The sequence below is a fragment of the Papaver somniferum genome, chromosome 10 (genome assembly GCF_003573695.1).
Source record: "Papaver somniferum cultivar HN1 chromosome 10, ASM357369v1, whole genome shotgun sequence".
NCBI classification, from domain to species: domain Eukaryota; kingdom Viridiplantae; phylum Streptophyta; class Magnoliopsida; order Ranunculales; family Papaveraceae; genus Papaver; species Papaver somniferum.
In genome coordinates, this window is record NC_039367.1 from 154,361,837 (window position 1) to 154,373,857 (window position 12,021).

The following is a 12,021-nucleotide window of genomic DNA, read 5'->3' on the forward strand; positions in this document are numbered from 1 at the left end:
CAACGTGATTGTCTAGTAAAATACCTTTTACTATGATGCTCCCCCTGATAATTACTTCATTTAAATCTTGCTTGCAAATCTTCGAGTCGACACTTCCCAATTTAGATAAACGGAATTCTTGAATGCTGGAGACAACAATGCTTTCGTGAGAAATCTGCCAGTTGATGAAGTCTTCTTTTGTGTTAGTCTTCTAATAGTAGTGTTCTCGAGTCTTTATGTTTCTTTCTATACATTAAGTACTTGTGTCTTGGATTGCTAATTTCTTGGAGATGATTTGCAGAAATAGTTGATGTAGTTTCTTCAATAAAGTGCCAAGATATGAATACCTTATCATACTTGAACAAAAATCGAATTTCTGAGAAGGAAATCCAAATTCTTAGGAGATGATTAAGTTGATTTGGTTTAATCAAATGTGGACATCCACTAAACAACCAAATTGATACAACTCCCCCTTGGATGACCATCATGTTGAATTAAATTACCTTACTAAAATCTTGCCAATAAAACCCAATAGGAAAAAAAATTGGACGAAGGAAAAAAGCACAAATATCAACAGTTTATAAAATAAGTAAATGTCAATAAAATGTTGCCTCGTTAAAACCTTGTCAGGAAAACCACATGGGACAAAACCTGAAACGAAGGAAAAAGAGTACAACTTTGACACTTTATGGATGCTAATTCAACTATATGAGTATTACACAAAAAGAGCATCAAAATTATAACTCTAGTCTACCTCAAAGTCGAGTTTATGCTAGCATAATTCTAACTGCAGATTTGAGAAAGAAAAGAAAATAGAATTTATGCTGCAAAAGCGTGGATTTTTATGTTTTTAAGGACTCCTCAAGAGACCTATAACGTTGAAATCATCAACTAATTAATCTGTATTTTTAGTTGTGTACCAAATTTCTAAAAAACGCAAAGGATTGTTAAATCTGACGTAAGCGAGTCAGTTGGCTGCCTGAATATAACTTTAATCCACCAAGGATTACAAATTCGATAATGTTCTCCAACCACATATCGTGTGAATGCAATACAGTCCTTCAATACTACCACGCAAATGCATCATATAAGAAGAACAAAATGTTAATGAACCAATCCTAGGGTCTGAGAAAAAATGAAACCCTTAAATCGTTTTTAAAACGAAAAATTTCTCGTATAACGCATTATGACTACACTAGCCTGTAATTAATTGGCTTGGCATTTTTAAAGTGTTATGTTTTGGATCCAAAAAAAATTGCATTAATTGAGAAATTAATCCAACCTAACTTGGATTGTATGCCAACCAATCACATATGTCGATATTTCTCTACCAAAGGGTTCACAACCAACATAATTTATTTCGGTAGCTAGCATAAATGAATTTTCGACAATAATTGGCTTACTACGATCCCACACGATTCTCAAATTTGTGCATGTTTTGAAAAATTTAATCAGTTACTGGTACCAGCGCCAGCAGGCAATATAATCTCCTTCTCTTCAAACGAGGAGATAATAACTTTGAGAATGTGAATCGTGTTTTTGGTACACTCAATTGGAGCACTACCTGTAGCATTTTATAGAACGCTACGTATTTACTAGATGTTACTGGATTTCCTCTTAAGAGGCAAAAGCTTAATATAAAAGAAAAATGACAAATTTCACGCCAATCATTTATGACAGCCTTGATCGATTTTATTGTGTTGGGAGAGAAATTAATATAACTTTTAAGTTAATGAACACTAACGTTCGACAGTGTATATTCTCCCCCGATTATGGCGGAAACATTTCATCTGGTATGCGAAAAAAAAATTCGTAGTGTATTATCCGATTAATTCGAGGACATATAATTTCTGGATATTAACATCACTAGTTGGACTGTAGATAATGATATCTAGAGTCATAAATGTACTAAAATAAAATAAAATTGTAGTCTTTGACAAACAAATTTAACATCAAACGTTGGTTTTATTGGTTACAACCAAAACATATAAAATATGCAAATAAATCTCCAAATAACCATCACCTCTATGGACAATGAGATAATTATTAAGAATAAATTTTTGGACACATTCTTTGTCAAAGAAAATTGTATCAAGATCGATATAGTCACACAAGGACTAATTATATGGCATAACAAGTCGAGTGCGCACCCATTAATCTTGAGTGTCCAGCCATTCCAACAACAAGTTGAACGGTTAGGAGATTAGTAAGGAAGAAGAAAATTTGCACAACATCCCTCGAGAACTCAGCAATTGGTGTTTGCAATTGGCTTATACCGTAATAACAGTATCGAATCCAATTAGTGTAAACGATTCTTTTGAGAAAAATAAAGAAATCAACTTTTTGGTTGATAAAGATTTCTTTAAAGGAATAGAAATCAATAACCAAAATTGGCTAAAAGTTTTTAGAATGCCAATTTTTACATTTCATTAAAGAGAACTAATGGAGAAAAACCAAAATCAATTGGTTTGTACGATTAACAAAATTGTATCGACAAATAAAAGATATTGTCGTTTTCATCGCACATGCAACTTTGTAGTCGATGGGTGGCAGGCCCGGAGATGTGTATAATAATTAAGCGAAATGAAACGCGTGGGCCTACAGTAATACTGCAAGTGCACGGTCGTCAGTTGTAGCTCGTGCAAGTACGGGTCGATCCACAGAGATTGGGAGTGTTTTGTAGTGTTTAGCTATTTGGGCTCTAAATTGTTGTTGGTTAACTTATGAAGCCTTTTTGGGTTTTGGGCTTAGGGGGTTTGTTTTGGTCTTCTGGTGAGCTCAAGTTGTGCTCTGGGATTTTGGGCTCAATGGGATTGAGCTAACAGTGGACTGTGGGCTTTTGATTAGACCTGGGCTTTGGTTTGTAAAGGGCCAATGGTTAAAAACCCAGGCTTTGGACTTATGGGCTTCTGGATTAGTAGCAAAAGAGGAGTGTAAACAGTGGCTCTAGGCCAAATTGGAAGCAAACCAGAGAACAAAAGAATGGCAAAAACAGCAAAGATTAAACAGACTAAAAACTAAACAGCAAAAGAAAGACAGTGAGAAAAATGGTGGAAAACAGTGTGTGAAAATGTGAAGAAAAACAGTGATACTAGAGCTAAACAATGGCTGTGAGCCAAAGGCAAGAGTGTGAAAACAATACAGTTATAAGATAAAACAATGATGAGAACCTAGGCATACACTAGAGTGGGAAGAGAACCAGTTTGCTCACAGTCACTAGTGAGCACTAGTTTCTCCCCACTACTCAATCAACACTATGCTTCAAAGGTTTTAACTTATCATTCCCTTACTCAACAGTGAACAACAACTAACAGTGAACTAAAGAGGGATAAAATACTAACATTAACAATGAACCTAGAGAATTAACAGTCACACTAACACAATACTAACAGTGACACTTAAACATGCTACTAAAAATTAAACTAAATATGTATAATGTATCAAACAGGAAACAAAAATTTATCAAAACAGGGAACAAAAATTAACAAGGAACAAACATTAACAAAACAAGAATCATTGCTAAACAGGAAACAAAAATTGAGGTAAAAAAATTAAAATTTAAAACACAACAGGGAATTAAAATTTAACATTAACAGGGAATTAAAATTTAATACTAACAGGAAATTAAAATTAAAACACAAATTGCAATAAAAAGTGACAGAATTTAACAGAACTTGAAATTAAAATTGAAACCCTAAATTGAAATTTAATTGAAATTTAAGAACTGAAATTAAACCTAAACTAACCCAATTTTGGGGAATCTCGGCTAGCCCAAGAACACCCTCACTAGTTCTACAAACCCTCCTATTTATACCCTAAATCCCCAAATCAGGGTTCATGGTTCTTCCCCAAAAACAGTCGAAATTAGGGTTTTTGTTTTTACCTAACTTGATTGGACAATCCGAGCCCATGCCTTCTTCCTTGCTTCCTTGCTCTTCTCCATGCCGTTTCTCTACCACATCTATCAAACACGTTCTCAACTTAGAACCCTAAAAGTAGGGTAAGTCAGAGAAAGGGGTTGGTAGAAGTTGGAGAGGAAAAATATCGTCTAGGGTAGGTGGAGAAGGTGGTACAGTTGCAGGTGAAAGAGGTGGTTGCAGACAGTGGAGTTGGTGGTGGTGGTTCGGCAGTTGCAGGTGAAGGAGAAGGTGGTGCGGGTGGAAGGAAAGAGAAGGGGAATGAAGATGATTAGGGTTTCTTCAATTTTTGCTAATATACCCTAGGGTTGTTTTGGTGTGAGGCGAGTTCATCGATTTTTGATGTTCAGCGAGACTAAGCCGTGAGATGTGGAGCTGGTAGGTAGATCGGACGGTGATGCGGAGGCAAGCGAGGAGCGACCGTCGGACGAAGGGATACAACGAAACGAACGGTGCTAGATTAGGTTAGGTTCTGTAGTGTAAGGCGGAGATATCAAACTTTGATGAACAGCAAGGGAGCAACCGTTGGATTCAACTACCATCTAATCTGAAGGCTTGGAATTTCAGCGCTGTGGTGCTTGGCAGAGACTTCAGATTTTGATGCTCTATGAAGGAGCGACCATCGGATGCTTCTGAGAACTGATCTGATGGCTGAGAACGGAGGCGTTTTTGTGTAGAAAATGAGGTTGTGCGCACCATTCTTCGCGGCTTCCTTGCGTGATTTCTCCCGGCTTTTCACTACTTTTCTGCTCTTTTTGCTCCGCAAGTCATCCAACTTTATTTATTACCTAAAAATGCAAAATTAATTAATAAAATATTTATTCTTGAAAACAATGAAAATACAGAATATGGGATAAAATGTAGAATTAATGCATAAAAGATGAGTTAAATGCCAACAAAAAGGGATAAATATATACAATATTTGGCACTCATCAAATACCCCCAAACCTGAATTTTACTTGTCCTCAAGTAAAACAAAACTAAGGAAATCCTAACTATACCACTGTCGCTGGTCTCTCGAATGCATTTAGCGTATGCACTAAGCCTTTTAAACCACTAAGTGTCCCTAGTGGACGAGTTGAAGTCTCGTGAAGGTTTGCTTAGAACGTACCTACAAAGTTCTAGGTCAAAATATAAGCTCAGATTCCATCAAATGTGACATGTGCAAAACAGTTAAGCTCACAGCAAAATGGAGATGTCAATCTAGCTATCGAAGGCACAATCCTAGCACTGATAACAAAAAAAGACATGTGATAAGAGTGTAAAGTGTATCTACACATGTGTAAAGAAAGATCTGAAGTTATGACTACTAATCACCAAGAGATAGTTTCTCAGGCTAAGAACTGAGGTCGAAATCTAGCTAGCTGTCCGGACTTTACGAGAATTGTGAATGAGTTGGAGGTATTTCACAATTACTCGCGTTGTACATCAATGGCATACACCCTCCTTGCTTATTACAATGAAACAACAAAATGACTATTTACATGACTCTTATTTACATTGACTACTCTCTTTTATTTTTGGAACAAGAGAGATGGAATTGATAATACTTGATTTTTTTGTATTTTTCTGATATTTTTTTCTTTTTTTTTTTTTAATATATACATCGTTTTTTTTTTTTTTTTTTTTTTTTTTTTTTAAGGAAACACTTTTGATACATATACAAAAGGAAACAAAAAAATTACATGACACTTTGCAAGAGGTAGCCCTTTTTGATGCACCCAGTTAAATTCGATGGTTGTCTTTCTTAATGTAACCTCCACCTTCTATCCCAACCAACCAAAGAACAAGCTAGTCAAGTTTCGTTCAGTATTCTAAAGTGATTGGCAATCGTAACTTCCTATCAAACACCTTGAAGATCGAGGCCATACATGTATTGGTAGATCGTGCGCGTGCAAATTTCTTATCACTATGTGAATTGTGCTAGAATCAGGGTGCCTAAATATCTAGACTAAGACTCCTAATAAAAATACATATTTGCACAAGAGTCAACATTTCAAGGTAAATGAGCTCCATTTTTATGATTTTTTCAATTTTTTTAATTTTTTTGAATTTTGATTTTTCAATTTTTTTTTGGAATTTTTCAATTTTTTCAAAAAGATGGAGTTTGTTTTCAATTATGGAAAATTATCATGGTATCTACTCTATACCCCCAAACCTAAACTAAACATTGTCCTCAATGTTTCAAAATATGGAAAGAATTAAAATGCAACATATGGAAAGGGACATGCTGAGTAGAGTAAAAGGAGAGAGAATACCCGATTTCGGCGAAAGCAGAATTAAAACTCCGTTATTCAAGGCAAAAATCCAACATATTTCAGCCGAGATCATATTGGATTATCAAAATATATACAAAACCAACAAAAGAGTTTTTAAGAAATTTTAGCTACTGGATTATATACAAAAATTCACCATACACTAACAATCTAAAGAGTTGAGGATCAACCCAAAAGACAAAGTGTAAAGGTTTCAACAGCTTCACACAATAATAATAGGAAAGAAACGCAAGTGAAACTGTGAAACAAAATGAGCTACCCCCAAACCTGGATTTTACAGAAGATATAGTTTTGAAAACAAAATCGCGCAGTTTTGGGGGTTCATCATGCACAAGGTCTAGCTCGAAATGAACTGTGCTAGGGACGGGCAAACATGCAATTTCCAACTGTGGTTCCTCAAAGATATTATACTTAGAAGCAAAATAGTCCAAAAGGACTTGGGAAGCATACAGTTCCAATCCTAGATTAGGAATTTTCAGAAAAATTGGTTTTACAATATTGGTACAAACCAAATCTAGGTTGAGTGGAAGGCCAACAGATTGTGACTCATGTAGGAGAATAGGTGCGTCATTATTAGTCAAATCAAAATCTCCTAAATCATCTACACATGTCACATCATGCTCACAATCATCAATCAGTTTAGCAAGTTCACACTCAGAATCATCATCAACAAATTTATTCTCATGCATCGGCAAATCAGGAGAAATATCACAATGTGATCTAGGTAGAGAATCAGACACATCTAATATATTTTCATGCATATTAGTGTCTACAGAAGATTCAACTATTCCTATGTCATGCTCATCTTCACAGAATAATTGTACGAATCCCATGTCACTATCAAAATCATATTAATTACAATGAGTATTAGAAAGAACAACATTCATGAAGGTCGAGGGCGAGAAGCCATATGTTATTGAACCAACAGGTTCCACAATATTTTCATGTTCTTCTAACATATCATCATAATCATCATAATCATCATCATGGTAGCATGCATATTGGTCCTCATTAACAGTGGTGGTGTCATTAGTCGATTCATGTTCCTCTAAATTAGGTTCATATTCAACATTATTTACATGAATGGGACTAGACACTTCATTAGGGACAACATACATTTCCTCATGAATTTCCTCCTTTGTCGGTGAAGCAAAATCTGATCTAAATGTGCTGAATTCGTGATGTAGATCTATCAGAGTCTTGCTTACAAGTCTTAAAGCTTCTGTGGTGGAGTCTAAATTCATGGGAGTACAAAATTCTTCATGTTCAAATTGTGGTGAATGGTACATGTGTGCATGGTCATTAGGGTTTACAAAATATTGATCGCAACCCTCAAAGGATTGATTATGGTCCCAATGACTACCATTCTCACAATTTATGGGCATTTCATACATTGGATTTTCTCTAGATTGCCTAAAATTATGCAAAATATGACAATGCTCAACAGGGTGGTCTAAACTACCACATGCGGGACATGCATAGATTTCAGGTTTCCTAAGAAAATTAGATGTGACAGATTCCTCATGTGATTGCATTTCTAAAGCTGATTCGAGCTTCTATTTGATCCATAAGTGATGATTGTGTGAGTGAGGCACTAACAAAAGGTTCATTTTCACGTTGCGATGAATGATGCATGTATGAATAGTCATTAGGGTTCATGTATTGCGGCTCACTTTTGTCCATAATAATTCCTATGACTATTGACATCATGGTTCGTGGAAGGTTCATAACGTGGTACATGCCCATAAGCAAGTTCTCTAAGAGTTTATTTCCATCCCAGGAGCAGACCAAAATCCAGACATGATTGGCTCAAAAGCTAAGTAGCTATGTTACAAAGCCCAAAATTTGGTTTTTTAAAGGGTTTGGATTTTTGGGAAAAATTTGGTTTTGGTGGGAGACATTTGAAAATTTGGTTTTGAAATGGGAGTAAAATAAAACTTTTGGTTTAAAATGGGATAAAGAAGAAAAAATTTGGTTTAAAATGGGAGCAAGTAAAAATTTGGTTTTAAAATAAGGAGCAAAAGAAAATTTGTTTTTTTTTTTTTTTTTTTTTTTTTTTTTTTTTAAATGGGAGAAAAGTAATTTTTTTTTTTTTTTTTTTTTTTAGAAAAAGAAAATAAAATTTGGTTTTTTGAATGGGAGCAAGCCCACAGTTTGTTTTGCGTTTGCTTTGGCTCCGCTTGGTTGAAAACTTTTGGTGGAACTGAGTCCAAAATCTCGGCCTAGAATTTGGGTACTCGGCCCACTAACGAGTTCAACTAGCGTGATCGGTTACAAGCTCAGCTGGGTTTAAAAACCCAGAATACAAAATACAAGTCCAAATTAAACAAGCTCACAAAAATTAATTACAAACCCACAAATTAAACAAACAAGCCCACAAATTAAACAAACAAGCCCACAAATTAAACAAACAAGCCCACAAATAAATTATTACAAACCCAACAGAAAATAAGAGAAGCCCAAAAATTGGCTTTAATATTACAAGCCCACAATTCGGGTTCTCTTAAATGGGTTACCTTTTAAGCACAGCCCAGCTGCTCTGATATTGTTGCAAAAACCCAGTTGGGCTTTGGTTCTTTTCCTTGGTGGCGTCCCAGCAGAGGAAAAACAGGTTCAAAACAGCAGGTCCAACAGCAAATGAAGTGAAGCAGATGCAGATGCAAATGCTATGCAGTGAAATGCAAAAATAGCTAATAAAACAACAAGAAAAACACAGCACCAATCCCCGGCAGCGGCGCCAAAAACTTGGCAGGCCCGGGAAAGCGTATAAAATTGAGCGAAATGACACGCGGGCCTACAGTAATACCGCAAGTGCACGGTCGTCAGTTGTAGCTCGTGCAAGTACGGGTCGATCCACAGAGATTGGGAGTGTTTTGTAGTGTTTAGCTATTTGGGCTCTAAATTGTTGTTGGTTAACTTATGAAGCCTTTTTGGGTTTTGGGCTTAGGGGGTTTGTTTTGGTCTTCTGGTGAGCTCAAGTTGTGCTCTGGGATTTTGGGCTCAATGGGATTGAGCTAACAGTGGACTGTGGGCTTTTGATTAGACCTGGGCTTTGGTTTGTAAAGGGCCAATGATTAAAAACCCAGGCTTTGGACTTATGGGCTTCTGGCTTAGTAGCAAAAGAGGAGTGTAAACAGTGGCTCTAGGCCAAATTGGAAGCAAACCAGAGAACAAAAGAATGGCAAAAACAGCAAAGATTAAACAGACTAAAAACTAAACAGCAAAAGAAAGACAGTGAGAAAAATGGTGGAAAACAGTGTGTGAAAATGTGAAGAAAAACAGTGATACTAGAGCTAAACAATGGCTGTGAGCCAAAGGCAAGAGTGTGAAGACAATACAGTTATAAGATAAAACAATGATGAGAACCTAGGCATACACTAGAGTGGGAAGAGAACCAGTTTGCTCACAGTCACTAGTGAGCACTAGTTTCTCCCCACTACTCAATCAACACTATGCTTCAAAGGTTTTAACTTATCATTCCCTTACTCAACAGTGAACAACAACTAACAGTGAACTAAAGAGGGATAAAATACTAACATTAACAATGAACCTAGAGAATTAACAGTCACACTAACACAATACTAACAGTGACACTTAAACATGCTACTAAAAATTAAACTAAATATGTATAATGTATCAAACAGGAAACAAAAATTTATCAAAACAGGGAACAAAAATTAACAAGGAACAAACATTAAAAAAACAAGAATCATTGCTAAACAGGAAACAAAAATTGAGGTAAAAAATTAAAATTTAAAACACAACAGGGAATTAAAATTTAACATTAACAGGGAATTAAAATTTAATACTAACAGGAAATTAAAATTAAAACACAAATTGCAATAAAAAGTGACAGAATTTAACAGAACTTGAAATTAAAATTGAAACCCTAAATTGAAATTTAATTGAAATTTAAGAAATGAAATTAAACCTAAACTAACCCAATTTTGGGGGAATCTCGGCTAGCCCAAGAACACCCTCACTAGTTCTACAAACCCTCCTATTTATACCCTAAATCCCCAAATCAGGGTTCATGGTTCTTCCCCAAAAACAGTCGAAATTAGGGTTTTTGTTTTTACCTAACTTGATTGGACAATCCGAGCCCATGCCTTCTTCCTTGCTTCCTTGCTCTTCTCCATGCCGTTTCTCTACCACATCTATCAAACACGTTCTCAACTTAGAACCCTAAAAGTAGGGTAAGTCAGAGAAAGGGGTTGGTAGAAGTTGGAGAGGAAAAATATCGTCTAGGGTAGGTGGAGAAGGTGGTACAGTTGCAGGTGAAAGAGGTGGTTGCAGACAGTGGAGTTGGTGGTGGTGGTTCGGCAGTTGCAGGTGAAGGAGAAGGTGGTGCGGGTGGAAGGAAAGAGAAGAGGGGAATGAAGATGATTAGGGTTTCTTCAATTTTTGCTAATATACCCTAGGGTTGTTTTGGTGTGAGGCGAGTTCATCGATTTTTGATGTTCAGCGAGACTAAGCCGTGAGATGTGGAGCTGGTAGGTAGATTGGACGGTGATGCGGAGGCAAGCGAGGAGCGACCGTCGGACGAAGGGATACAACGAAACGAACGGTGCTAGATTAGGTTAGGTGCTGTAGTGTAAGGCGGAGATATCAAACTTTGATGAACAGCAAGGGAGCAACCGTTGGATTCAACTACCATCTAATCTGAAGGCTTGGAATTTCAGCGCTGTGGTGCTTGGCAGAGACTTCAGATTTTGATGCTCTATGAAGGAGCGACCATCGGATGCTTCTGAGAACTGATCTGATGGCTGAGAACGGATGCGTTTTTGTGTGTAGAAAATGAGGTTGTGCGCACCATTCTTCGCGGCTTCCTTGCGTGATTTCTCCCGGCTTTTCACTACTTTTCTGCTCTTTTTGCTCCGCAAGTCATCCAGACTTTATTTATTACCTAAAAATGCAAAATTAATTAATAAAAATATTTATTCTTGAAAACAATGAAAATACAGAATATGGGATAAAATGTAGAATTAATGCATAAAAGATGAGTTAAATGCCAACAAAAAGGGATAAATATATACAATATTTGGCACTCATCAATGGGTTTCTAAAAAAAATATAGAAACCGCAGGATATGATAAATCACATGATCTTCGTCAAATGGACAAAGATACCAATATTAACTGGTCAGAGGTTTTTCAACCATGCATGTGATTTTTGCTGTAAAAGATAATAATATTTGCGACTACATCAATTTTTAGTGATTACAATTTCATTAGAGAGATAGAAACTATAAAATCATCCTTCGATGGATTTTTTTTTTTTTTAGAGAGTCTATGAAAAAAAATAGAGAGAAAGAAAAATCAAACATTCAACAAAGTTAATCACGGGCACCCCATCGTATAGATTAGGTCTTTTAAAGATAACCCAATGGATTTCGATTCTTGGGACAATAGTTAGAGATAGGATCCATATCTGATGAATCACTTGGTATACCATTAAAAGAAAAATAATTAATAGAAAAAAAAATGGATAACAATTCCATCAACAGTACTGAAGATTGTATTAAACTAAAAGACTCCTTGTTACTGTAACTCACTTACTGGGAGTTCCGTGAGACGGTGCTAAGCTTACGCATCTTAATCCATCAATCTGCGGGTGTCATGAGACATTAGTCCATCTTAACCCTTAAAGAGAAAACAGAATAGCCGTACAGTTAAGATAGAAATCAATATGAACCGACCAGTATATGAATCATATATAAATATATATTTAATTAAAAAAAGATCAGAAAGTATATTTATAGATTTGTTTAGGTTTAGATTTTTCCTGCCTATTGTATTCGACATCTTAGGTCGCTAGGATTCTTTTGGCTTCCACTTTAATACTTCTGT